Raw genomic sequence first — 26,922 nt, 5'->3', positions numbered from 1 at the left:
TTTGCCATCCTCCAGGACACGGACCTCTCCTCTCCCCCTTGGCCTCCAGCACGAGTTCCAGGTCACCCTTGATGAACTGGAAGGCTGCCAATAGTACCCTAGTTGCCGCACACCCAGCGCCCCCCCCCCCCCCCCTTCCCCCGTGACATCTTATTTCCCTCTGGTAAAGTGGAAAGTTTTTGCACAATCTGCATATATATCCCATTAGACACCAGTAGCCTCAGTGATAGCTGCCATGGTGTGCCTAGTTCAGTTCCGCACTTCTTCTGACCCTGCCATTCCCACCACATTGCCTCGAAGCAGACAGAAACCTGTTTCCAGACCAATGAAGGGCTCACCTCTATGAAAATCTGAACTTTAGTCACTTTCCCAGTGGAGGTGGATTTTTAACCCGAAGAGAGACCAGATTGCTGTTTCGCGCCTCCATGCCAGGAACTCAGCCCCTGCTGTCCGGCGCAATTCACCCAACAGGTGTGCGCACACGACACAGATACCATTTTGGTGTTCCAAGGGCAGTTATTGTGCCCTAACAGCAGGGGCTGACAAGCGCAGCTCTCACTCTTTATTCCTGGGAAGCAATGCCTTTGTCTCGGCTGCGTTTAGGACTTGATATTGTCAATTAGCAACGGTGATTGTGAAAAATCTAATCTGCAAATCTAGTCTTGGACGGTAGCCAAACAAAACCAGTTGAAGTCACTTATTAAGATGCAGAATGCTTCAGCGAGTAGTTTTTAATGAAAATTTTCTCTTGAAAAGGACGGTTGATTTGTATAAAAGGTGACATTTTACAAAGCTGAGCCTGATAAATTACTGTCTAACCTCATGATGGAGATTAATTGAAGTGTTTGGGTACATGCTGTTGGATGACTGAATCCTGCAGATTAGCTTGGCCTGCAGAGGAAGCGTCCTTCAAGTTAGAGCAAATTCTCAACTTTACCCAACGTGGGCCTCAGCCAGGGTAATCAGAATTTGTTACATGTTCGCCAGAGGTGGAGAACTTTGACCTGGCTCTGGCTTTAAGAAATTGATGCTTACACACAACAAAGTATTTTTGATTGGTATTAATACTGCGCAATAGCACGTCAATGAGCTGTTCCAAAAACAAACCACTAATGTCGTGCTCACAGCTCCCCAGACAGCAACTTGTGTTGTTAACAGATCGTTCACCCACAAAATAGGAGGAACAATTAAAATGGCTGAGTGAGCGCCTCATAAGTGACGGCGAATTTACGAAGCTGAGTGTGAGGCGCATAGATAGCTTCATGGAATGTTGCATGGCAGGGAGGAGGAGATAGTTTTTTTTTTAAACGGGAAGATGGAGAAATAACTGAAAATATCTCGGGCGGGATTCTCCCATCCCGCGGCAGAGTGTCCACGCCATCGTAAACGCCATCGCGTTTTACGACGGCGTGAACGGGCCGCTCCCACGACTAATTTAGGGCAGCACTGTAGCATTATGGATAGCACAATTGCTTCACAGCTCCAGGGTCGCAGGTCGATTCGCGGCTTGGGTCGCTGGCTGTGCGGAGTCTGCACATTCTACCCGTGTGTGCGTGGGTTTCCTCCGGGTGCTCCGGTTTCCTCCCACAGTCCAAAGATGTGCAGGTTAGGTGGATTGGCCATGATAAAATTGCCCTTAGTGTCCAAAATTGCCCTTAGTGTTGGGTGGGGTTACTGGGTTACTGGGTTATGGGGATAGGGTGGAGGTGTGGACTTTGGGTGCTGTTTCCAAGAGATGGTGCAGACTCGATGGGCCAAATGACCTCCTTCTGCACTGTAAATTCTATGAATCTAATTCTGGCCCCTGCAGGCACATGCACATGCGCAGTGGCCTCCTTCAACGCACCAGCCCCGACGCAACATGGCGCAGGACTACAGGGGCCGGCGCGTTGGAAAGGAGGCCCCCAACCACAGAGGCCGGCCCGCCGATTGGTGGGCCCTGACCACGGGCCAGGCCACATCGGAGGCCCCCCCGAGGTCGGACACCCCTTCCCCCCCCCCCAAAGGCCGCCACCCGACCCTTACACGCTGAGGTCCCGCCCGCCAAGAGCAGGTTAGAACGGCGCCAGCGGGACCCGGCTCTTTTCTTACGGCTGCTCGGCCTGTCTGGGCCGGAGAATCAGCGGGCCAGCCGCGTAGTGCAGCCCGTGACCGGCGCCGCGCCAACCATGCCGCACCAATGGCGGCGATTCTCCGCTGCTCCGGCGCAGGGTCGGAGAATCCCGCTCCTCATTTTTTCCTTTCATTCCCACCTATTTGTCTTTATTTTGTAATCATCTTTGAGAAAGGCAATACAGTAGAAAGCAGGATTCAGAAGTCTTTGACTTGTAACCTGGCCAAACACTAAGAATTTTATTTGTTTGCAAATTGCCAGGATAGATGTGAAAATAAGTTGGAGTTATGTTACATCACCTATCATTCTGTCTAGTTACTTAATGATGGGGCCCATTTGTAGCCCAGGACAGAACTTGTACCTGCTTTCGGCAGATGCCGGCACCGCTGGGCGTATTACGCTTGGTGGGTTTCCCATGGTGGCTGGGGATCAGCCCAATTTAGGGCAGCACGGTAGCATGGTGGTTAGCATAAATGCTTCACAGCTCCAGGGTCCCAGGTTCGGTTCCCGGCTGGGTCACTGTCTGTGTGGAGTCTGCACGTCCTCCCCGTGTCTGCGTGGGTTTCCTCCGGGTGCTCCGGTTTCCTCCCACAGTCCAAAGATGTGCGGGTTAGGTGGATTGGCCATGCTAAATTGCCCGTAGTGTCCTAAAAAGTAAGGTTAAAGGGGGGTTGTTGGGTTATTGGTATAGGGTGGATATGTGGGTTTGAGTAGGGTGATCATGGCTCGGCACAACATCGAGGGCCGAAGGGCCTGTTCTGTGCTGTACTGTTCTATGTTCTATTTACGTCCAAATTACTGTTTGGCGGGAGGGTAGTCAGGGGCTGAATGGTGCCTGTTGGCTGACAAAGCACATAATCCCCTCCGAAGGAACATTAAGTGTACGGCAATAGGAAGAATGGGCATGTCTGTACCCTACCTTGTTTCTGCCCCCTGCCCCACTATTTTTCACTCTATCTGTGTGATGAATGGCAACAAGAGCTTGTATTTATATCGTGCCATTAACAGAGTGAAGCATCCCAAGGCTGTGAGATTATGGCCTGAAACCAATCAGGGGGCAAACTGTATTAATAATGAATAATGAGCCAGATTTAGTCCACAGTCTGTTGTGTTTGGAAGGAAGAAACATGTTACGGCTATCAAGATTTAAGTGGGACCAACTTTTCTTTAATCTTTCATGGGACATGGGTGTCACTGGCTAGGCCAGCATTTATTGCCCATCCCTAATTGCCCTTGGAAAGCTGATGGTGAGCTGCCTTCCTAAACCGCTGCAGTCCATGTGATGTAGGTGTTTCATCGATATGTTGGAAGTTGAGTAGGATGAGACGGACGTTGTCCACGGAAAACAGATCAAATCTATTAATGAATAAAATGACAGAAAACAAGTGGGAGATGTTCAGAAATGAATGTGACGCGATACAGGACCAGATACGGGTGGCACTGTAGCGCAGTGGTTAGCACTGTTGCTTTGCAGCGCCAGAGTCCCAGGTTCGATTCCCGACTTGGGTCACTGTCTGTGCGGAGTCTGCACGGTCTCCCCGTGTCTGCGTGGGTTTCCTCCGGATGCTCCGGTTTCCTCCCACAGTCCAAAGATGTGCAGGTTAGGTGGACTGGCCATGCTAAATTGCCCTTAGTGTCCGAAAAAGGTTACGGGGATAGGGGGGAGGTATGGGCTTCAGTAAGGTGCTCTTTCTAAGGGACAGATTCGATGGGCCGAATGGCCTCCTTCGTCACTGTAAATTCTATGATTATACTCTGAAAAGGCAAGAGCATGGTTTCCCAAAAGAAAACAAAGTCCATGGAGGCATGAAGAGGCAGAGGACTACACAGAACTAAAAGAAAAATGTTGACAAGAATGTAAAAGAGAGGACAGATCCTGACGAATGGGAAAGATAAAAGAAGAAAAGGTGTCAAAACAGGTAGCAAGCTGCAAGAAGAAAGCATGAAAAGAAACGCACAGGGGATATCTAAATCAATATTTTCTTTCAAAATTATATTAGAAAAAAGGGGCTGGTTAAGAGCATTGTGGGACCCTTAAAACTAATAATGGTGATATTATAAGTGAAAATTAGGAAATGGCAGACATCTTTAATTACTTTCTGTCATTATTTGTGATGGAGGAAGAGGTTTGCGTGCCAGAGGCCCCGTGGAAACTGTTAGCGGGAGAGGATCTCAAAGAAATCATTCAACGCCCAGGGCTACTGGTCCTCGCATCAAACGGTCTATTGCACCAGCGGGGAGATGACGTCTGGTAAAGTCCCAGACTGTCTCTCCACCGAACAAAGAAAAACATCCATTCTTATACATTTTTCAAAACAGCGACACATCCCATTTCGACTGGACCTTGTCCAATACTATTGGTTGTACATTTCACACATTAGTTATGTATCCAATTAAATTTGACATTACGAAAAGTGGGTTGGTACGCTACCAGCCCCTAACTTCATGAAGAAGAAGTCACGCATCCTAACTGTTGAAATGATCTTTCCTGTATGCACAGGAATCATTCAACGCCTTTCCATGATAGGCGACACTGTAAGCATTGGAGATGAAAGCTCAAAACATAAAGGCCTATCAATAGCTGAAATGAATGGGCAAAACTGTGTCGAATGGATTTCAATATAGCCGAATGTGAGGTCACCCATTTTGGATCTGAAGCCAACAAATCAGAGCACTTTCTGAATAGTGAAAAAGAAGAAGCAGCGTCGGTCCAAAGAGACGAGAGAGCCCTTGAATATAGATCATTCTTCATGGCAAGGAACAAGGAATAATTTGAAAGGCTGGCCTTATTATCCGGAGAATTAGTGTACAAGGGGCTGGATTTTGTGGGCAGGCACAGAGAATTCCAGGGGATGTCGCAGGTCAGATTCCTGATGGCGGGAAAACTGTAAGCAACTAAGTCAGGAGCGCTAAGGTAACAAAGTGGGAAATGCGTACGCCCATTACTCGTGGGAAGCTCATTGATATGCTCAATTAATTCCCCTCTTGCATGTAATTTAAAGGCAATTCAAACAAAACTAATCCTGCCTTCTTGATTTAATAAAACACGCTACCTACAGTAACCGGCCCAGTGAAAGCAGGTAACATATATGTGACTTCCTTGACTCAGTGTTGAAGGGTTGTTGACTTCCAGAAGACTGATTCATGGGGCAATGGATTGATCGTGGAGACATGTTCTTGCTGAGCTGACGCTCTGAATCCATAAGTACTGGGTCACAAATTTAAAGGGGAAACACACAACTGCTGTACAGAGGGACCATCCCTTAAAGTGGTATCACAGATCTGAGTCCCTAAAGAGAGGACACTTGGGAGGCTGCCTGCAAGGGAGAGGTAGTGGCTGTGCAGGAGCTGAGGGCAAATCATTAGAATCATCCACCACATCCTCCTTCTTCCATGGGAGCTGGAGGGGATGCACTGCCTGGACTCTGACATTTTTAACCTCAGGTGAACCTGTGGCTGCCACAGAATGATCTTGTGTGACAGTGGGCAAACCATCTCCTTGGATTCTGGAATGCCTGTTTGTGCTGGAGCAACAGGAAGGCTGATGCTGGAGATTTAAACGGCAAAGCTTTCTCCAAACAATCCGCAAGGCGATTTCCAACTCTAACAGCAGGTTGGTTGACCTTCAGATTTGCCCTCAGCTCCTGCACAGCCATTGGGTGATGTAAGCTTCCTGTTGCCAGAGCTATGCACCCCTCATCACACCCCCCCCCCCCACCACCTCCACCCCCCACCATGTGACCCAGTGGCAAACCTGCATTGCCCACATTCATGAACTTGTCTTCATATAATTGGGTTTGTCTGATCATCACGGACACTCGCCAGATCCCTGACGACATCTGGGTCTGCCCTGCCGGCAGTTGCCCCAATGCTGGGACTAAATCCAGCTTAACCATTGAAAAGCCATGCTCCAACTATACAAAGTCCTGCTTAGACCACACCCGGAGTAATGTGTTCAGTTAAGGGAAAAATTGAGGCATTGTTGGATTGGGAGTCAATGTAGGTCAGGAAGCAGAGGGGTGATGGATGATTGGGACTTGGCGTGAGTCAGCTTTTGGGCTGCAGACTCTGGATGAACTAAAGTTTATGTTGGGGGTGTAATGTTCTTTGATTGGACTGATGTTGAATCTTGATATTGTAGTGTGAACAAAACAAAGTTATTTATTACTGACACTACACTAATGAATTACAGTTGGAAATAATGGTCTAACACTAACTTACACTAAGATACAACAGAGCTACTCGAATATGTGACTGCTACAAACTCCTTACTGACACCTTCTGCTGGAACACAATGGGCGGGATTCTCCCACAATTGGCGGGATGGCCCGACGCCGGCGCCAAGAACGGCGCGAACAACTCCGGCGTCGGGCCAACCGCGAGTTGGTGCATGCGCAGAACCGCCTGCGTGGCTGAGCCCTACAGAGGCCGGCGCAGAAGGAAGGAGTGCCCCCATGGTACAGGCCCGCCTGCAGATCAGTGGGTTCCGATTGCGGGCCAGGCCACCGTGGCCCCCCCCCCCCCCCAACTCCCGGAGGACGCCGTGAGACATCCTACCAGCCAGGTCCCGCCGTGTGGGACCATGTCCATTTCACGCCGGCGGGACTGGCCAGGAACTGACGGCCACTCGGGGCCGCTTCCAACGGCACCCGACCGGCGTGGCGTAAACCCCGCCCCCGCCCGAAAACCGGCGCCAGAGAATACGGCAGCCGGCGTCGAAGTGGCGGGGCAGGATTCACGCCGCCCCGGGATTCTCCGACCGGCGAGGGGGGGTCGGAGAATCCCGCCCATGGTTTATCCGGGTCATGTGTCTGCATATTCACACAATCTGGTGGCCGGATGCTGGAACTACAACAGTTATACATATTTTATTATTTACATACAGATGATAATCTACTTATCATCACAGGGGGAAAAGTGGCTGGCCAGTAAGGTGAGCATTGTAATAGACAAGTTTAGAGGTAATAATGGCGCATGTAAGGGTTTCAGCAGCATCCAAGCTAAGCTAGGGAATAGCTGTGCAATGATATGGATGTAGATGGTCTCTGAATGAATATGCAGTTAAAAGCTCACCTTGGGGTCAAGTGTGGCACCAAGGTTGTCAATGGTCTGCTTCAGCACCAGACAGTTGGCAAGGAGTTGGTGGCTGGGAAATAGTTTATAGCATGGACAAGAGACAAGAGGCTTCCTTATTCCTAATATTTAGTTGGAGAAAAGCTCTGCTCATCCAATACTGAGTGCCCGGCAAGCAGTATGACGAATCGGAGGGCATGGAGGGGTTGAGAGAGGTTGCCATGAGGTAGAGATGGATGTCATCAATGTAAATGTGAAATTGACATATTTTTGGTTAATGTTGTTGAAGGGCAGCATGTGGATGTGAAATCGGAAATATCCAAGGGTAGAGCCTTGGGGGCTAAAGTCTCCTGTTGGTTCTTCAAAAAGAGAATAATTGCCCACTAATCATTCAATTCTAAATTATCGCAGTATTAATCTCAGAACTACACAGTCCTCCTGTTTATTCAGCAGGATAATGGCTAATTCCTGTGTATGTATAGAGTTTCTGTTATTCAGAACAATAAAGGTTCATTATTCATCTATATTAGATCCTTCTCGATATGCCGCACTACCAAAATGCTCTGCATAGATGTACCAAACATCCTCCTTGTTTGCCCATATCTACACCTTCCACAAATATACTTGACGTGTTGGGTACTCTGGATCTGTGGAGACTGCGTTTACCTTAGCAGTAACATAGACAGGCTACCAACACTTGTAGAAGTACAACTCTACAACTAAGAGCTGTTAAACATACTTGCACTGTGGGTCGACACTATGTTAGATTGACTGAAGACCTATACCTAACCTGACCAGCCTGTACTGCTAGCACATGGTGGATGTTTGTGCTACTGACTGCGGGCTCTGTCTGTCTCAGAGGCTGCATCCCGAATGAGCGGGAAAACTAGTGTCCTCTGGCTTTATAGTGACCGTGCCCTAACTGGTGATTGGCTGCTGTGTTGTGTGTGTTGATTGGTCTTGCAGTGTGTCAGTCAGTGTGTGTCTCTGCACCATTATATACTGATGTGTATATTATGACGATACTTGCAATGCTTTTCCCCGGCAAGATAATGATCAAGTGCCAAATTTCAGTATGCTCGTAAGATAGAAGCTGATCTACCTAAACAACTTCCTGAGCACTATATCATCTTCAGCAATTGTCACCTGGACCCTAGCAACATAAATGGTGAAACGCAAGAATGGGGAATACCTGCGGGGTTGCAATAATATTCCCCATGTTTCGAAATTTCATTCCAGTAGGCACTGCCTGTTTTCTTGTTCTTTTTTGGCTGTGTTAATAAGGAGAGACCGTTTCCATTGACAAGAGGGTCAGGAACTGGAGGACACAAAAATAAGATAATTGGAAAAAGAACCATAGGGTGAGGAGAATTGTTTTTGTGCAATGAGTTGTTTTGATCTGAAGTGTGTTGCCCGAAAGGGTGGTGGAAAGAGATTCCACAGTACGTCTCGAAATGGTTTCATGCTTGAAATGGAAAAAATTTGCATGGCTATGTGGAAAGAACAGAGGTGTGTGACTAATTGGATAGCCCTCAAAAAGAGCATTGTAGTAGAGGGGGAAAACAGAAATGAAAGCAGAAGAGAATAGGCATGAAGACAGCGGAGACAGATAAGATAAATGCATTCTTCTTGCCTCAGGACATTGACTTGGATTTATGCCTAAAATATACCAAAATTCTTGCAGACAGTTTCTGCTTCCTGTGTTATAATTTTAAAGTGACACTTTTATCAGATCTAACCTAGCATCTACACTTCCCAGTTAAGCTTCTGAAACCATGGACGGAATTTACCAGCTGTTCACTCCGGTGGGATAGTCCGGTCTGACCAATGGCGCACCTCCGCCTCTGGTTTCCCGCCGTCGAGGGGTGCAGTCAACGGGAAATCCCGTTGACAATGGCGGGACTGGAAGATCAGGCGCCGGGTTTCTCAGTAAATCCCGTCCGATGCCTCTTTTATTCCTGAACATATTGCTGTTGCAGTTTCCTGGTTGCACATTCTGGGTGGGATTCTCCGGCCGCAGCCGCCCATCGACGGGAAATTCCCAACCAATGTCAATGGAACTTTAGATGGTCCGCGTGCCGCCCGTGGCGATCTTGCGGCGGACGGGGCAGAAGAATCCAGTCCTCTATGTTTTGTGCTATCCTCAATATCTGAGTCTGCCCTTGCAAATCAGAACAGGAGCTGTCGTACCTATTAATAAAATTAATTCAAAATGCATTTGAAAGACTTCCAAACTTGCTACAGCGCCAGCTACACCCAATCTGCCTGCCTTTAATTTACCCTCACTTCTTCCCAGTCACAATAACGCCCAGAATACTACACAGGCGTGCAAGACTAAAATGACTTTATGCCTACTCCCTCATGCTTGATCGGATGTACCATTTGCATCTCTTCCCCTCCCCATAAGGCCCAGAAATACCTTGTGGCTGAACTATGCTAACGTGCCACTTGAGGCTCTTCATGTTGCGATCACTGCTAAAATTACAACTTTCCCTATCCCTGAGAAACAGCCTGTACATTTTCGTGGCCAACGTGCCCTTATTCTTCATCACGTGCATGCGTTCTAGACCGTCCTTCTTTTCTCACTCCCTTTTCTGGATTCCTCGCTCTTCTCTACTTGTTCTGTGATCTTTGTCTTTTTTTTTAAAGTTCCAGTTACTTTTTTTTGCTTTCTGTTTTTTCAAAGCTTTCTTTAATTTTTTTTTTAATCACATCATTCTATCCCATTTGCTCCAGTTTCTCTCTTTAATGGTTTCATTCTTTTTTGTTTTGTCAAGACTCACCACTTTCATTCATTTTTAATAGTCCACAACATCCCCAGTAAAGGCATGACATATTCATATTTTAAACATCGACTGTATTCTGGAATTTGTAGTTAAGATTTCCATCCTTTAACTCGTGCTGGATTCTTCGTGGCCCTCACAAAAGAATCATTGTCTTCCAAAAACATATTAGTTAGTACACGCACTTTCCTGGATCAGTTGAATGAAGCACTTTGTGGCATGATCTGTTAAATAACTTTGTAGGTCTGTCTTTTAAAAAAATATTTTTATTAGCATTTACAGTTTTTACAGAGTAACAGCTGAAGTGTATCTGATATTTACAAACAAGTTTGTGTCTTATTTGCAACGGATTTGACATGAGGTCCACCCTACCCCACCACCCCTCCTTTGATAGTTTAGTTCCCCTCTTAGTGTTGCCGCCTGCCCTGGGTGCCACGTATTGTGTTCTGCCTCTTTCTGCTGGGGCTTTATTTTTTATTGTTTGGTGTTGGGAGGGGGGGCGGTGTGGCGCTTCTCCTTCTCCCCTTGCCCCCCCTTGCTTCGTTTTGTGCTTCCCTTGGCTTCCCCCCCCCCCCCCCCCCCCCCCCCCCCCCCGGCCCCTGACTCTTGTGTGTGCCCTCCCCTGCCTTCCTCCCTCTCTTTCCCCCCCACCCCCTCATCCTAGGGAAAACTCACCATTGACTTGCTATCTGAGGCCTGCCAGTGCGATTTTCGATTGATTTTAAATGGGGTATTCAGTGTTCCTGCTGGAAACAAGTGGGAGTCACAATACCCTTTGGAAATTGGCTTACTTATGATCCTGATATAATTTTAGGGTTCCATTGGAAGTGGTACTGATGTGTCAACTCTGCCCCGTGGACCAAATATTGAAAGGCTTAACCCGACCAGTGGTACTTAAAGAGATTGCTGGAGGCAATATTTGTCTGAATCATCCTGTTCAACTCAAAGAGACAGGCTTGAACTCATCTCACACGTACGTGACGACAGAATATAGGCGTTCCCAGAACAATGCTCTTTCACCTCCGTTGTCCAGTGTTGAGTTCTACCCAGGCGATTGACGATGACAATGTACGAAATCAGCTTTGAAGCCTCTGTGTTTTTTTTTTCAGCTGTAAAATTCAGGATTGAACCATGCCCCTGTGCAGCCAAAATGCATTTGAACAGTTTTGAAAGAAAGCAGCGTTTCGCCTTTCTGACCCTTGGTGTGAAATCTCCCCAGGAGATCGAGTAACTGAGTGGATTAAAGTGCTACACTTTGGCACTACCATATTGATTAGAAAGAGTGAATCTTTATTGACCGGCTGGTAAAGCGAAAAAGCGAAACAGAGGAACAGGAGTAAGCCATTCGGCCCTTCGACTCTCTTCATTCAATTAGATTATGGCTGATGTGCACATCATAACTTCTTCTACACACCTTAATTCTGTCATCTTTCTAGCCCATGCTTAACAAAATTCTATCAGTCGTGTTTTGAAATGTTTAATTGACCCATCCTGAACAACCTTTCGGGGAGAAAGTTTCAGATTTCCACCAACTTTTCAGTGAAGAATTGCTTCCTGACATCACAGATGAAAAGCCTAGCTCTAACTTCAAGGTTAAGGCTGTTGTTCTGGGTTCTCCAACTAGACGATATAATTTCATTCTACCTTCTCTATCAAGTGCCGATACACCTCAATTAGATGACCCCTTAATATTCTATACTCAAGTGAATACAAAACAAGTCTACATAAACATGGCGGTACCGAATGGAAAATCCCAAATTTCGCAAAAAGCACAGTGAAAAACTGAAATTCTGCAAGGCTAAAGAAAAATTCCAAGCAGAATTCTGACCTGAAGGAAAGCTGAGGAAACAAGAGCGTGATTCTCCCGCAACTGGCCGGATGGCCAGTGCTGGTGCTAAGAGCGGCATGAACCACTCCGGTGTCGGGCCGCCCAGAAGTTGCGGAATCCTCCCCACTTCCGGGGCTTGGCCGGCGCCGGAGGGTTTGCGGCGCGCCAACTGGTGCCGAAGGGCTGCCGTGGGCCGGCGCGCGTTGGCCCATGCGCAGAACCGCCGGAGTGTTCTGGCCCATGCGCAGAACCGCCGGCGTGTTTCCTGCGCATGCGCCAGCCATGGCGGAGTCCTACAAAGGCCGGCGTGGAGGGAAACAGTGCCCCCACGGCACTGGCCCGCCCGCAGATTGGTGGGCCCTGATCGCGGGCCAGGTCACCGTGCCCCCCTCCATCGGTGTCGGATCCCCCCGCACCCCCCACTAGCCACCCTCCAAGCCAGGTCCTGCCAGGATGGACCATGTCCATTTCATGCCGGTGGGACTGGGCAAAAACGGGTGGCCGCATCGGGGCCCAGAGAATTGCCGGGGGGCGTTGGCTGGCGTGCCGTGATCCCCGCCCCGGCGGAAAAATTGGCGCCGGAGGATTCGGCAGCCAGCGTCGGAGTGGCGGGGCGGGATTCACCCCCCCCAGCGATTCTCTGACCCGGCGGGGGGTTGGAAAATCCCGCCCCAAATGTACGGAGGAAAATCACCAGAGAAAAGCTCCACAGAAAGGCAGATGTTTAAAATTCCGCACTGCAACAGAAGACTGCATGGGATTTCGTGGAAGCCCAGCTTCAATTCCCATGGTGCTGAGTCAGCACACCTAGTAGGGGTGAGCTAACGTTCTCCTTAGAGCTGAGGAGGTTGAGGGGGGCCTGATTGAGGTGTACGAAATTCTGAGGTACATGGATAGGATCGATAGGAAAAAAACATTTCCCTTTTGGTAGAGAGGTCATAACTAGAGGGCATAGGTTTAAGGCGAGGAGCAGAAAATTTGCTGGGGATTTGAGAAAAAAAATTTTAATCCAGAGGGTGGTGGGAATCCGGAGCTCACTGCCTGAAAGAGTGGTAGAGGCCGGAACCCTCACAACTTTTAGGAACCATTTAGATGAGCACTTGAAAAGTCATAGCATTCAATGCTATGGACCAAGTGTTGAAAAATGGGATTAGATTAGATAGGAGTTTGACGGCCAGCACAGGCACAAGGGTCATTTCAGCAGGAGCCCACCAAGGTCAGCTGAACTTGGATGAACACTTTGTCTTCAAATGAATGGTGGCGCCATCTTGAATTTCAGCAACTTCTTAAAGCTGAGCCTTACACTTTAGCATTTTAAAACCGTGGATTAGAAATCCACTCTTGCAGATCAGTTTGAATTTATCTATGGTCCAGATCAATTGAATAATTGGGGAATTTAGAGAAAATTATTACTTAGATACATGATTGTGAGGCCTGGATAAAAAGACAGATGATCAATCAGTTAACGCGTTGCTTCATTCAGTAGGCCCCAGAGTGGATGACATGATTGCTAGACAAGGAATCAGTGAATCACTTGCTAAACTTGAAGTACTAAAATCATTTGATGAGCTTCATGGTGGTGCACTGCTGCCTCACAGCGGTGAGGACCAGGGTTCGATCCCTGCCCCGGTTCACTGCCCGTGTGGAGTTTGCACATTCCCCCCGTGTCTGAGTGGGTCTCACCCCCCCACAACCCAAAGATGTGCAGGTTAGGTGAATTGACCATGCTACATTGCCCCTTAATTGGAAAAAAAAGAATTGGGTACTCTTAATTTAAAAAAAAACTAAAATCATTTGATGTTTGTTTTAAGCCAAGAAGTAACAAAATCCTCGAACGGGCGAGATTGAAGAAGTGTCCAGCAGCCAGGTAAACCTGTTGAGACATTCACCAATGATTCATATAGGATGGCTGAAGGCTGAAAATAAGGAGACCTAAAACCTGAACGTATCAGGGATAGAATAGTTTCTGGAGTAGGGGACGATGCACTCTTAAATATGCTGCAAGTGAGGGAAAGTCTAATCCTTGAGAAGCTAGCCAGATTGTTAGGCGGTCCGAACTTCATGTGCAGCACAGATCCATTTTAAGAGGAGAAAGTAAACCATTGTACAAAGGACACCCCGCAGTCCAGTTAGCTAAACAGCACAGAAAAAGGGACACTTCAGCTCAAGGGGAACAATACTCCAACTGAACAGTTCAGCGACTGTGTCAGTACTGTGGAACAAAACACTCCCACAGGCAAGATCAATGCCCTGCGAGTTCAGCCCAATGTTTTCAATGCAACAGAATTGGCAAACTGTGCAAGGCCAAAACATCCAAATGCACACAAGACCCAAGGATGGCTCATGAGGTTGAGACTGCACACCAAGAAGAAACACAGCCTTGGGACTCGATTCAGCGGACTCAAGTTAAAGTCCGCTAAACGGCGCATTTGGTGGGATGTTTCTTGGCGCCTGCAGCGTCGAGAAATACCCCGCTGCTCAACAGCACTTTGCCGGCTTCTTGTGGCCAGGGTGAGGAACTGCCCATTGACATCACTCTTTAAGTCATTTCCTATACTGGAGAGCTCAGCTTGAAAGACTAGTCATGGATCAGGGGCCCATTTTTAAGACAGACCTGATCTTTCGATCCCTCTCTGCATCCCCACCGTGGCCTCAAGCCCCCCCCCCCCCCCCCACCTATTTAATTCAACTTATACCTCCAGGGTCCTCGAGCCCCCACCTCACCCCATCTCTTATGGACAAGGACCCTTTGGGGCCTGACCCCTGGCACGGGCAACCTGGCACCTGGGCACCTTGCAGCTCTGAACTATCTTTTCTCTCCTTGCAGTGCGGGTTTGTACAATTTCATTACACCTGCCAGAAATCCCTCATTGGTTAGGCCAGCCAACCACTCAGATGGCCACCACGACACGTCTATTAAAGGATAGACAGGAGAGCAACCAACAAACTGAAGAGCCTCAATCTCTGGCTCCGCCGACTGTTCATGAGGTCATCACTGCGACCACAGACCAAACGCTGCACTCCCAGCCAACATAGCAATTCCATGGACAATGCTAGTCCGTGTAGCAGCTGTCCATTGCATGCAGCACACCACACAACCAAACACAAAGACGATCTTACTAAATAACAAGCACATCCTCACAACAGGAAAGTCATCTTCCATCACAGAGGACATTGCAATGACCTAAATGATGAGGAACAATTGCAAGAAATGAGGTGGAACAATTACCATCATCATAACTGCTGAATCGACAAAGGTGAATCAATACCAAGGAATGGAAAAAGATGATGAAAAGGTACCTCGATACCGGAACAACCTCCAAATTGACAGAGTTTGCCTGCAACAACAGAGCTGACCACTCCTCTGATAATAATGGAAGCGAGATATGGAAGTGTCAAAAGGCCTCCAAACTACCTGAACCTAGGAACTCAGAGACTTGAAGTGGGGAGATGGTGCAGCAATAATGATGTAAATACCTGGGGTAAACTAGATTAACTTGAAACATATCGGATAAACACTTTGGAGAAGGTACATTATAAGGGTTTGGCACATATAGTTACATATAAGTTACATTCGCGCCACACAAGTGCCAGGCAATGATCATCTCCTACAAAGGAGGATCTGACCATCGTCCCTTGACATTCAATGGCATTACCATTGCTGAATCCCCCACAATCAACATCCTGGGAGTTACCATTGATCAGAAACTGAACTGGACTAGCCATATTATTACTGTGGCCACCAGCGTAAGTCAAAGGCTCCTGACACTCCCCCCCCCCCCCCCCCCGCCCCCTCCCAGAAAGCCTGTCCACCATCTACAAGGCACAATTCAAGAATGTGATGGAATACTCTCCACTTGCCTGAATGAGTGCAGCTCCAACAACACTCAAGAAACTCGACACCATCCAGGACAAAGCAGCCCACTTGATTGCTGCCCCTCCACCATCGTTGAATAGTGGCAGTGGTGTTTACCATCTACAAGATGCAGTGCAGGAACTCACCAAGGTTCGTTAGGCAACACCTTCCAAACCCACGGCCACTACCACCTAGAAAGACAAGAACAGCATATATCTGGGAACCTGACCACCTCGAGGCTCCCCTCCAAGTCACTCACCATCCTGACTTGGAAATATATCGCCGTTCCTTCACTGTCAGGGCAACATCCTGGAACTCCCTCCCTAACCGCACTGTGGGTGTCTCTACACTTCAAGGACTGCAGCAGTTCAAGAAGGCAGCTCACCACCACCTTCTGAAGGGCAACTAGGGATGGGCAATAAATGCTGGTCTAACCAGCGACGCCCACATCCTGTAAATTATTTTTTTTAAAATAATTTTGAGTACAGAACCATCCACACACTGATGTCAGAAAACACCTGCATCTAGGGCCAGTCTAGTGTTGGACAGAGATGTGGGCTCAAGCAAGCATGGAGACAGCTCCTAGTTTGAACCCTTTACTGTATATATGTGCATAGTTCTCACAGTTCTCAATACATATAGTTAACCTTCTTAAAGTTATGGAGACTTCATTAAAACCAGCCGAACAATATCCAACATCCTACAACTATTACATTCTTCTGAGGTGCAATACTTAAAATAAGGTCTAACTAGAGCTTGGTACAACTGCAATATAAATTCCATTGCTTTTAATTCCAACCGTCTTGAGATAAAGGCCAATTTTCCATTAGACCTTTAAGGTATTGGGCCGGATTCTCCGTTTCTGAGTCTAAGTGCTAACACCAACGGAGAATCCGTGGGGTTTCACATCAGAAAAATCCGACCACACCTGCACCGATTCTGCTACCGGTGAGGGGCTAGCACTGGCGCCGCATGGAAAACCATCAAAACCCATGACAAATGATGCGGGAATCGCCGGGTCCGTGATGGACACTCGCAGGGCTGACAAGCTGCAGCTGTGCTTAAACTATACACCCCCCACACACACGCTGATTACAGTCGAAAAGATTGGACAGGTTATGCTGGAGCGCCCATACAACTGCTGGGTCGGCTGGTGCCAGAGGGCACCCAGGGGGTTGCCCCCGGGGGGGTCACCTTTATGACCCAGCACACCAGGTTTATAGCGAGCTGTCAGTGGCAGGCGTACCCATCCACCCCGACTCCACAGCCCACCTCCTGGCCACCCCACACTTCAACCACCAGCCCTGTACACTGTCCATACACCCCCTCTCTCTCCCTCTCAGCAGCCACCACGCCAGGTTCACGATTTGTGAGAGCACACGTGGACGGCGCCGGGAACTCGGCCCATCAGAGGCGGAGAACTGCGGATGGGCCCGCTAATGATAGGCGAGCGGTGTTTCAACGACCCGCGGTGTGCGTCACATTGAGGAGGAGGCGGAGCATCGCGATTCAGCGCCAAACCAGCGCCAAACCAGCGCGTGCCGCGATTTAGCCATCAGTTTCGGCATCAGCCAACGGAGAATCTCACCCATTATTGATACCTGTTTATAGCTTTTAGTAATTTCTGTACCCAGACTCCTAAATCTCTTTGGGGCATCCACAGTTCCCAGTTTCTGCCCATTAAGAAAATGTTCAGCCAAAGTGGATGACCTCCCACTTTCACCCAAAGTGCTGAATGCAGTGAAGGGTCCCGAGTTAGTTAAATTCTGAAGCTCACAGTTTAGTAAAGGTTAAATGTTATTTTAATTTTTGTGTACTGCAAATAACTTATTTCTAGGCACCAAAGAAACCCACCAGGACTTAGTTTATTGCTGACTGGACAGCCTCCCGACTACTCAATATTATACCAGGTAGAATCCAGTGAGATGTATAGGGGTGTCCATTCCAGGTGGGTAGCTGGTTGGCTGTATTTAAATTAGACCTTGACCTTTAACTGGCTCCAGCCTCTTCCCTCCAGTGGCAGATGGAAAGTTAAAATCTATCCCCTGACATTCAATCCTGTGTAATTCCGCAAAAACAATGTGGCAATCTAGAATTGACCAGCTACGGGTTCGCCATTTTAAATTCAATTTTATTGATGGAAAGGCCAGCGTTTGTTGCTCATTCCTTAATGCCTTTGGACCGAGTGGCTTGTGTTGACCTGTGTCTAGCAGCACATCTTATCCACTTGCCAGTGGTGTTGAATAACAACCAAGGTGCTTAAGTTTTAACTTTAACTTTTACTCAAGTTAGATTAATCGCTAAATATCCCAATTAAATCAACAAGAAGCTCTCCTCTGTGCGTGATGCTACCCACCTGGGGCTGATCAAGCCTGCTGGCGGGGTAATGTGCTCACAAAGTCCAACTTCTGGAGCGTTGGTACCAGGTTCTCCTGCTTCGCCTGGTCTTCGGCCTTCCTTTTACACTTCGTTCTTCGTGAATTGTCGCAGCCACTGGAATTGGCTCAGCGGTATTGCAGCCGATTAACCCATCTGTCACACCCCATCCTGCTGGTTGATCGAACTCATCTCTTCTGTCATTCTTCACAACAGGGCACAATGGGCCCCCACCTCATGGTGAGGAGGTCTCCAGCTCCGAGTGAGATCACTCCTGTTGTGATGTCGTTAAATTACAATATCACAGCGAATACCACATCTTGTGGTTATACGGTTTCCAGTGAGCTTATTTTCATTCAGGGATGCGATCACCATTCTGATTGCTGAGTTATATTGTCGGAGGGAAGCTGAGGGTTCTTTACTGTACATCTGGGTGTGCTATATTTGATTTGGGAGTACTTGGTGGTCATGCCCATCTCTCTGCAGTTGCTCTTTTTCTGAGATATTCCTTTTAGATTAAACCTTTACCGGGTGTCACACTTGCTGGGCCATTTCACAAGGCAGTGAAGAGTCAACTATATTGTTTAGAGTCACATAGGAGACAAGATAAGGGCTTCTTTCCCTAAATGGCATTAGTGAACCAGACAACAATTGACGATACTTTCATGAAACTAGCTTTATATAACAGATTTCTTAATTGAATTTACATACTACCAGCTGTCGGGGTGACATTTAAACCTGTGACCTCAAATATCAGCCTGGGCCTCTGGATTACTGTCAGTGCAATGACACCGTCATCTTACCTATTTAAATACTGTGTACACCTAACATTTTTAAATTGCCTTCAACTCCTGTAGCATTTACAGTCAAGCTCGACCATAATTCTTCTCAATATTATACAGATAATACATGTGCTCATCTGTTTGCTGTGTATTGTACCTTAAAGGAGGTGATATTCTGTAGTATTATAAATGTTCAAGAGTAATTTTCTGTGATGTTTTGACAGGTTGGCAGATGCAATCCAAAATTATGGTTCTCTGCACTCTAATCAGCAATGCAAAACCACAGCCTATTGGGGATTTTTGACAATCATTGCTTCTGATTGATTGCTTACATCTGCAAAGTTTCCATATTCAATCATGCAGCAGATGCAATGCCTCCTCACTGCCCACATGCACTGCCCCCACCTGATAATCACTGTGCTTTACCACAGTTTTCATTCTGCAAATGTCAGAACATAATAATCTGGGGGGAGCTGGGTTACAGAGTGGGCTACTTAAAACTGTCCATAATTTGACAGTCATTTGCAATCTCCTTCATGGGGGCTGTAATGATCTGCACATCTGTATATATACAAGGGGTCAATATAAATGCACTACAACTAAGCAATCATGAGAGGGAGCATGGGAGATGTATAAATATAGACAGGCAGGACGTTAGGGGACACTCTTCACAGGAAGGCAGCTGGTGAGCAGGACACAGACAGGCAGCTCAGATGTAACAAAGTATAAGCGCTGGAGAGAGAACAAACTCACACAATAAAGTATCTACTTAAACTGTAAGACTACGAGCTTTATTCAGACAGAAGGAACAAAACATGGTACCAGGCGACTTCAGATCGCTTACTAGAAGATTACACAAGATGCAGACAAAGAAAGATCGAAATGACAAGAAAACTCGTGCCGGACATTCGACATGGGGAGACTTCGCTGGTTCAATGAAACTCATTGGAACTCCACCGCAGCTGAAAACAACCGATAATTTAAGTCATAGATGGAAATGTTTTAAACAAATGTTCAAAATATATATCATAGCTAATGATTTGAGCACTACCTCAGAAGAAATGAAAATAGCACTGCTGCTAGCAGGACATGAAGCTAAAGAAATCTATAACTGCTTTAAATACTTGAAAGCTGAAGACACCACCAAATTAGAAGCAATACTCAAAAGATTTAAAGATCACTGTAACACCAGTAAGAATGCTACTTTAAGACATTCAATGCTTGGAGACCAAATTGCACATGGAATGAGTGATGCGAAACTCAATCATTACCAGAACAGAAAGGTTTAACGCTGGAAATTGCGATTGAAAAATACAGATCGCAAGAAAAAAATAAGTTTAAATTTTTAACAAGAAAAACTGGCGCTAAAGTTTTTCTCCACGGGTCAGAAGAAGCTAAAATGGCGTCTGAGCACATTTTAAACTGCCTGAGGAACAAAATACACAAATCTGGGTCTGAAACCGCAGGCGCAATTGAAAAAAGACATTTTTGGCGCAGATCGTTCTGCGCATGCGCAGTCAAAAGAAGATCGAACTCCGCTCGATGATGGATCTGCGCAAGCCACACATACGCAGATGGACAAAAAGAGCGCACAGTTCGAAGATATATCTGCGCATGCACAAGCCGTACACACGCAGTTTACGAAAAAGCGCACAGTAAAGGAAAATCGCTTTATGTGACGAGCATCATGACGTCAGAAGACTCAGACCACACCCACTTAAAGGGGAAATGCCCAAAAATAACAAACAAGACTCGTAAAGGCACAAAACCAAAAACTTCAACCTCAAAAAAGCACAACATTGTCTGAACTTCTACCAGCAGTTGAACATAACTTTCACAGCACCCTGGAACAAACAGTTTGCACCACCCAAAATTTGTTCATTGAAAATAAAGGGCACAATAACAAATCCGAAACAAAAAAAGGTGATTTGTTTATTGAAAAATACTACTCAGACATGGCTGAGTTATTCAGATATGCTAATCATAGCCTCAGCAACATGTTGCAAAGCTCAACACAACTCTACTCATGGTAGATGAATTCAATACCATGATGCAATGGCAGATCGTCGATACATTGGATGACAGCAACCTGTCAAATACCCAAGAAGAACACAACGCCACACAGAGTACTGACCGACTCCGTTGAGAGAGCACAGATCGATTCCACAGAGAGAACACTGCATGACTCCACACAGAGAGCAATGAAAGACTACACAGAGAGAGCGACACAAGCCTCCACAGAGAGCTCGTTGACAGACCCCAAAATGGAAGCAATTAAAGACTCCATAGCGAATGCCATGCATAATCAAGACCATGAAGGTCTATCTACCTTATCTGAGCAACCAGAAGCAGACTATGAAAGTCTACCCAACACACATAATCAACAAGAAGACAATGGAAGTCTACCCACTGTATGTGAGAACAGTAACAATGTGATCACAATCGACATACAAGATGTGCAAGATCACAGCGAGACTGACAGATCTCAGCTCGTCTGTACAGAAGCACTCAACAATCAAAGTAAAAGTACTCATGAATCCACTGAGACCACGTTGGCATTCAGTGCACTTCCAATCCAGGTCAGGCGTGGCAGATTGTGCACACAACCCACCTTATGCAGGAAAAACAAATGGTCATGGGATTGTCCCTCCCTCAACTTTAGACATCCTGGTAGCACGAAGGAATGGATTTATTTTTAAATGTTTATCTAAGTGATGTAAGTACAGGTCATTGCTCTTGAATGTTAGAAATGATCTTAATTAAATCAAGGGGAAATGAAATGAAAATCGCTTCTTGTCACAAGTAGGCCTTAAATGAAGTTACTGTGTAGTTGCCACATTCCGGCGCCTGTTCGGGCAGGGTACGGGAGCAAGCCCCAGGTTCCCGGTTTTAGGTGATCTGAGGCACTTGAAACTCATAGTTTATAGTGATGCGTCCTCTGCAAATTTATGTGATGGGGTTTCAAGCGCAGGAGGTTTTTCAATTATCGTTTTGGGGAACAATGGTAAATGTTGCCCCCTTGCGTGGGAAACAAAGAAAATAAGGAGAATCAAAAGCATTTTCACTGCTGAGATATTAAGCCTTGGATGTGGCCTTTTCACAGAATCATAGCAAGTACAGTGCAGAAGGAGGCCATTTGGCCAACCGAGTCTGCACTGCCCTTAGAAAGAGCACCCCACTTAGGCCCACACTTCCAACCTATCCTTATAACCCAGTAACCCCACCTAACCTTTTTGGGCACTAAGGGCAATTTTGCATGGCCAATCCACCTAGCCTGCACACCTTTGGACTGTGGGAGGAAACCGGAGCACACGCAGACACGGGGAGAACGTGCAGACTACACACAGACAGTGACCCAAGCCGGGAATCGAACCTGGGACCCTGGAGCTGTGAAGCAACTGCGCTAACCACTGTGCTACCGTGCTGCCGTTTATATATCCCAGATATTGACAGACCTTTTGGGATTAGGGGATTTGGGTAACATACCCATTGAGTGTCGCATTGACAATAAATCCCTATGGGAAAATGTGCACTCGACAAAAAATTGCGAATGAGAAAAGGTTAAGGAGAGACATCGTTAGTTAAAGTACATGTTGGACAAAGGCGAGACAGCAAAAATTAAATGGGTCAACAGTATCGATCAATTATCCAATTGTTTTACGAAGTGAGAGGCTAGTTCACAGAAACGTTTGGATATTATTCATGAAGGTTGCCTGTTTTCCTTCCAAAAAATAATTGATTTTTAAAAAGTGGGTGGGGAGGGGGAATTGCGTGTGTTTTGAGTTTCTTGTAATTTTACTTTTTGGGGGAAACCAATAACCAAATTTATTTTTTCTCCAAGGAAGGGGAGACCGTTAGGAATGGGTTAAGATACATTCCAATTACATGTAAAACTGATATTAAGTATCCAATAATTGACACTGATATGTCAAGGGGTTGCAGGTGGTATTTGTGGAGTGGTGATAGAGTTTTGTATATAGCATGAAAATAAAGGCCCGGGATTTTCCGAACCCGCGCCGGGTCGGAAAATCTCGGGGTGGGGGGGGTTGCGAGAATCCCGCCACGCCGATCCAACGCCGGGCCGCCGATTCTCCAGCAACCGGAGAATCTGCGCCAATCATGCCTGTGTGGTCGCCATGTCGCTGGTTGTGGGCCGTTGAAAGTGGCCCCCCACGGCGATTCTCTGCGCTCGATGGGCCTAGTGCCCACCGAGTCTCGCTGGCGTGGTTTACATATGGTCCCACCCGGTGGGACCTCGGTATTCTGGCTGTGGGGGCCGTCCTGGTGAGGGGGCAGGGGGATCCGACTCCGGGGGTGCCTCCACGGTGGCCAGGCCCGCAATCGGGGGCTACCGATCGGCAGATGCGCTCGAGAGGGGGCCTATGTTCCTCTGCGCCTGGCCCTTGTGTAGGGCTTCACTATGTTGCGCGAGGGCCGGCGTGGAGATGGCAAACACGTCGCGCGCATGTGCAGACCCGCGCCAGACATGCAAGGCCGGCTTTCGGTGCGGGGCAGCGCACAGCACTCCGGCGTCATTCTCGTCCCCGTAGATCAGGAGAATTACTGGGCCTGGAGGCCCGTTGATGCCAGCATCGCTCGTGCCAGTTTTGACGCCGGCGTCAACACTTGGCCGCGATATCAGAGAATTCTGGCCAAGGTGTTTGGGAAAGAAGCAGAACTCTTAACTCTTTACTCAACAGCAGCCCGAAGCTCACAGTAAGCAGTCCATCAAAGTACCCTGCTTGTTGTATATTCCAGAGAAATTCTCTTAGTCCATGACTGCTGTAGTTATCGTTTCAGATCAGGTAATTGCAGAAACATTGGAAAAGTTTCGGAACAGTGTGTAACTGATGGGTGATGGGGTCATCCACTCTCCTCAGGGGATCAAGTGTCCATTGTCTCTAGAGGGTTCACATTTTCAAAAAGAATCCTGCCAGAAAAAGAAAAATGAGGAATTGTATCTTTGTTTAAAAACACACATTCTTGTAACATCTTATAAAGGCCTTCCTGTTAAATTTAATCTCAGGGATAGAAAATTTGTTCAGTCAAAACTTTGCCTAAAATCCTTGGTGGCAAATGTTAGGAAGAGGAATGCATCATCATGAAGATAAGTATCTATTTTAGACTGCCAGTGGACTCTTCTGCCTATTTCTGCTGTGTGGTGTACTGTGGCCAACGAGTTAACATGGTGAAAAGGTATTTTTTTCAATCTGATGTACAATTTCTTGCCCAAATTATTTTCCAATGTATTTACCATTGTTTCCATTGAAAACTGGTGTTGTGGTGGTGAAGTTCTACTAACAGGAGATTCAGGTACAGGTCAGGATTGTTGATTCAAGATTCAAGTTTGATTTAAAGTTTGTATATTGAGGATAAACACACAATGCGTCATGTACATATGCAAATTTGTGTTTTTAAACCATTTTGTGAAAATATAATTGTCTATGCTCACTGGACTCAATGAGACACATGGGCATGAATGTTGTGGCACAGTCTCTCAAACTCTGGCAGTATGGTTGATTCTGCATTTGGCAGCATGGCTGACCAGGATCAAGATTTGAAACAAACATATGCGACAAATCCAGCTTCACGCAAATACACGCCGGCAAAAGGGTCCATCACTTTCAATGTATGTAGTGCAATGTCAGGATAGTTAGTCTGCACATTCATCCAGAATTCTGTCTGAGAAGCTCTGGAAATTGTGTTTTGTAGAAAAAAATCAATCACAAGAAATTTTAATAAGCCGATCAATTTCAGCTGCCGGCAAATCCAGGTCCTCAGGCTGTCACGGAAAAGGGTCCTGGAACCAATTTAACTTTGTCACATCCAAATTGGGGAAAAGAATACGAAGTGTGCCTCCAGGCGGCTGAGATGGTCAGTCATCACATGACGGGGCACTATTTAATTTAATTATTAGACAGAAACTTGAAAAGTTGGAACAAAGGCTCATAGTTCAGCTTCAGCATATTACTCTTGCAAAATACAATTTCCTTGATGAATGCCTTGAAACACTCATGGACCCATACTGAAGGAAAATCTCATCGGATTTATCAACATGTTTCATACCTTCTTGTTCTTTTATTCCTAATGGATACAGAAGGCTCAATGCCAGAGGTAGGAGCTCAGCACAGAACATCGACTGTGTTGTTCGAAGCAAGTTGCTGGTAATTATCAAAATGACTCTCAGTTGGGCTGTTGAGTTGCAGATTAGAGAGGCAACAGGCAAATCAAGAGTGCCAGAAATGTTTGCACAGGGGCTCTTCCCTGACCCCATCCCAACCCTGCAATTGCAGCATGACCTCCCTCCTGCACTCATTGATCTTCTAATCAGGGTTCCTGTTTATTGATGCGATCCTGTCATGTAAGAATATAAGAACAGAACAACTAGGAGCAAGAGTAGGCCATCTGGCCCCTCAAGCCTGCTCCACCATTCAATGAGATCATAGCTGATCTTTTGGAGACTCAGCTCCACTTTCCCGCTCGAACACCATAACCCTTTATTCTTCAAAAAACTATCTATCTTTATCTTGAAAACATTTAATGAAGGTGCCTCAACTGCTTGACTGGGCAAGGAATTCCATAGATTCACAACCCTTTGGGTGAAGAAGTTCCTCCTAAACTCAGTCCTAAATCTACTTCCCCTTATTTTGAGGCTACGCCCCCTAGTTTTGCTTTCACCCGCCAGTGGAAACAACCTGCCCGCATCTATCCTATCTATTCCCTTCATAATTTTATATGTTTCTATAAGATCCCCCCCCTCATCCTTCTAAATTCCAACGAGTACAGTCCCAGTCTACTCAACCTCTCGTAATCCAACGCCCTCAACTCTGGGATTAATTTAGTGCATCTCCTCTGCACACCCTCTAGCGCCAGTACATCCTTTCTCAGGTAAAGAGACCAAAACTGAACACAATACTCCAGGTGTGGCCTCACTAACACCGTATACAGTTGCAGCATAACCTCCCTAGTCTTAAACTCCATCCCTCTAGCAATGAAGGACAAAATTCCATTTGCCTTCTTAATCACCTGTAAACCAAGTTTTTGCAGCTCATGCACGAGCACACACAGGTCCCTCTGCACAGCAGCATGTTTTAATATTTTATCATTTAAATAATAATCCCTTTTGCTGTTATTCCTACCAAAATGGATAACCTCACATTTGTCAACATTGTATTCCATCTGCCAGACCCTAGCCCATTCACTCAAACTATCCAAACCCTTTTGCAGACTTCCAGTACCCTCTACAGTTTTTGCTTTACAATGTGAGGTCAACTTGAAGGTACTCCCCCACTCCCCATGTACCAGGGCCAAAAACAGTAGTGAGTGCTGCATGACAGGCACTGATGGAGGCATTCCCTTTTCACCCACCCACTGAACCACAGTCATAAAAAAATCAGACGTTCACAGATGATGGGATCTCAGAGCAAATCTCAGCCACAACACCAAGTGCTCATCGTCTGGTCCCACTAGGGGTTTCGGAACCCCCTGCCTTAGAGTCACCTAGAGTAACTAAGTGGAGATGCAGGAACCGAATGCTAAGAATAGAATAGCCATGATGTGGAGATGCCGGCGTTGGACTGGGGTGAGCACAGTAAGAAGTCTTACAACACCAGGTTAAAGTCCAACAGGTTTGTTTCAAACACGAGCTTTCGGAGCACGGCTCCTTCTTCAGGTGAATGGAGAGGCTTGTTCCAGAAATGTTTATATAGACACAGTCAGAGATGCCCCGGAATGCGAGCACCTGCAGGCAATCAAATCATCAAAGATGCAGAGAGAGAGGTAACTCCAGGTTAAAGAGGTGTGAATTGTCCCAAGCCAGTTCAGTCGGTAGGCCTCTGCAAGTCCAGGCTTGTTGGTGGGGGCCGAATGTAATGCGACATGAATCCCAGATCCCGGTTGAGTCCGCATTCATGCGTGCGGAACTTAGCTATAAGTTTTTGCTCAGCAATTTTGCGTTGTCGCGTCTCCTGAAGGCCTCCTTGTAGAATGCTGACCCGGAGATCAGAGGCTGAATGTCCTTGACTGCTGAAGTGTTCCCCAACTGGAAGGGAACAGTCCTGCCTGTTGATAGTCGCACGATGCCCGTTTATTCGTTGTCGCAGTGTCTGCAT

The 26,922-nt window shown here is 46.8% G+C and overlaps 1 protein-coding gene and 1 long non-coding RNA gene across 3 annotated transcripts in view; one reads left to right on the top strand and one right to left on the bottom strand.

Annotated features, from left to right (window-relative positions):
• LOC119973878 (copine-9-like) overlaps positions 1-26,922 on the top strand; it is a 540,456-nt gene that overhangs the window by 335,438 nt on the left and 178,096 nt on the right. The gene's annotated exons all lie outside the window — the stretch shown is intronic.
• On the bottom strand, positions 19,574-23,734 carry LOC119973879. Its single transcript, XR_005462398.1, has 2 exons — positions 23,549-23,734; positions 19,574-19,773 (listed from the first exon to the last, which is right to left on the bottom strand). It is a non-coding gene; the product is annotated as an uncharacterized LOC119973879 (long non-coding RNA).

The sequence above is a fragment of the Scyliorhinus canicula genome, chromosome 11, assembly GCF_902713615.1.
Source record: "Scyliorhinus canicula chromosome 11, sScyCan1.1, whole genome shotgun sequence".
Classification (NCBI taxonomy): Eukaryota; Metazoa; Chordata; class Chondrichthyes; order Carcharhiniformes; family Scyliorhinidae; genus Scyliorhinus; species Scyliorhinus canicula.
Note: the sequence above shows the minus strand (reverse complement) of the source record. Positions and strands in the feature narration are given on the sequence as shown.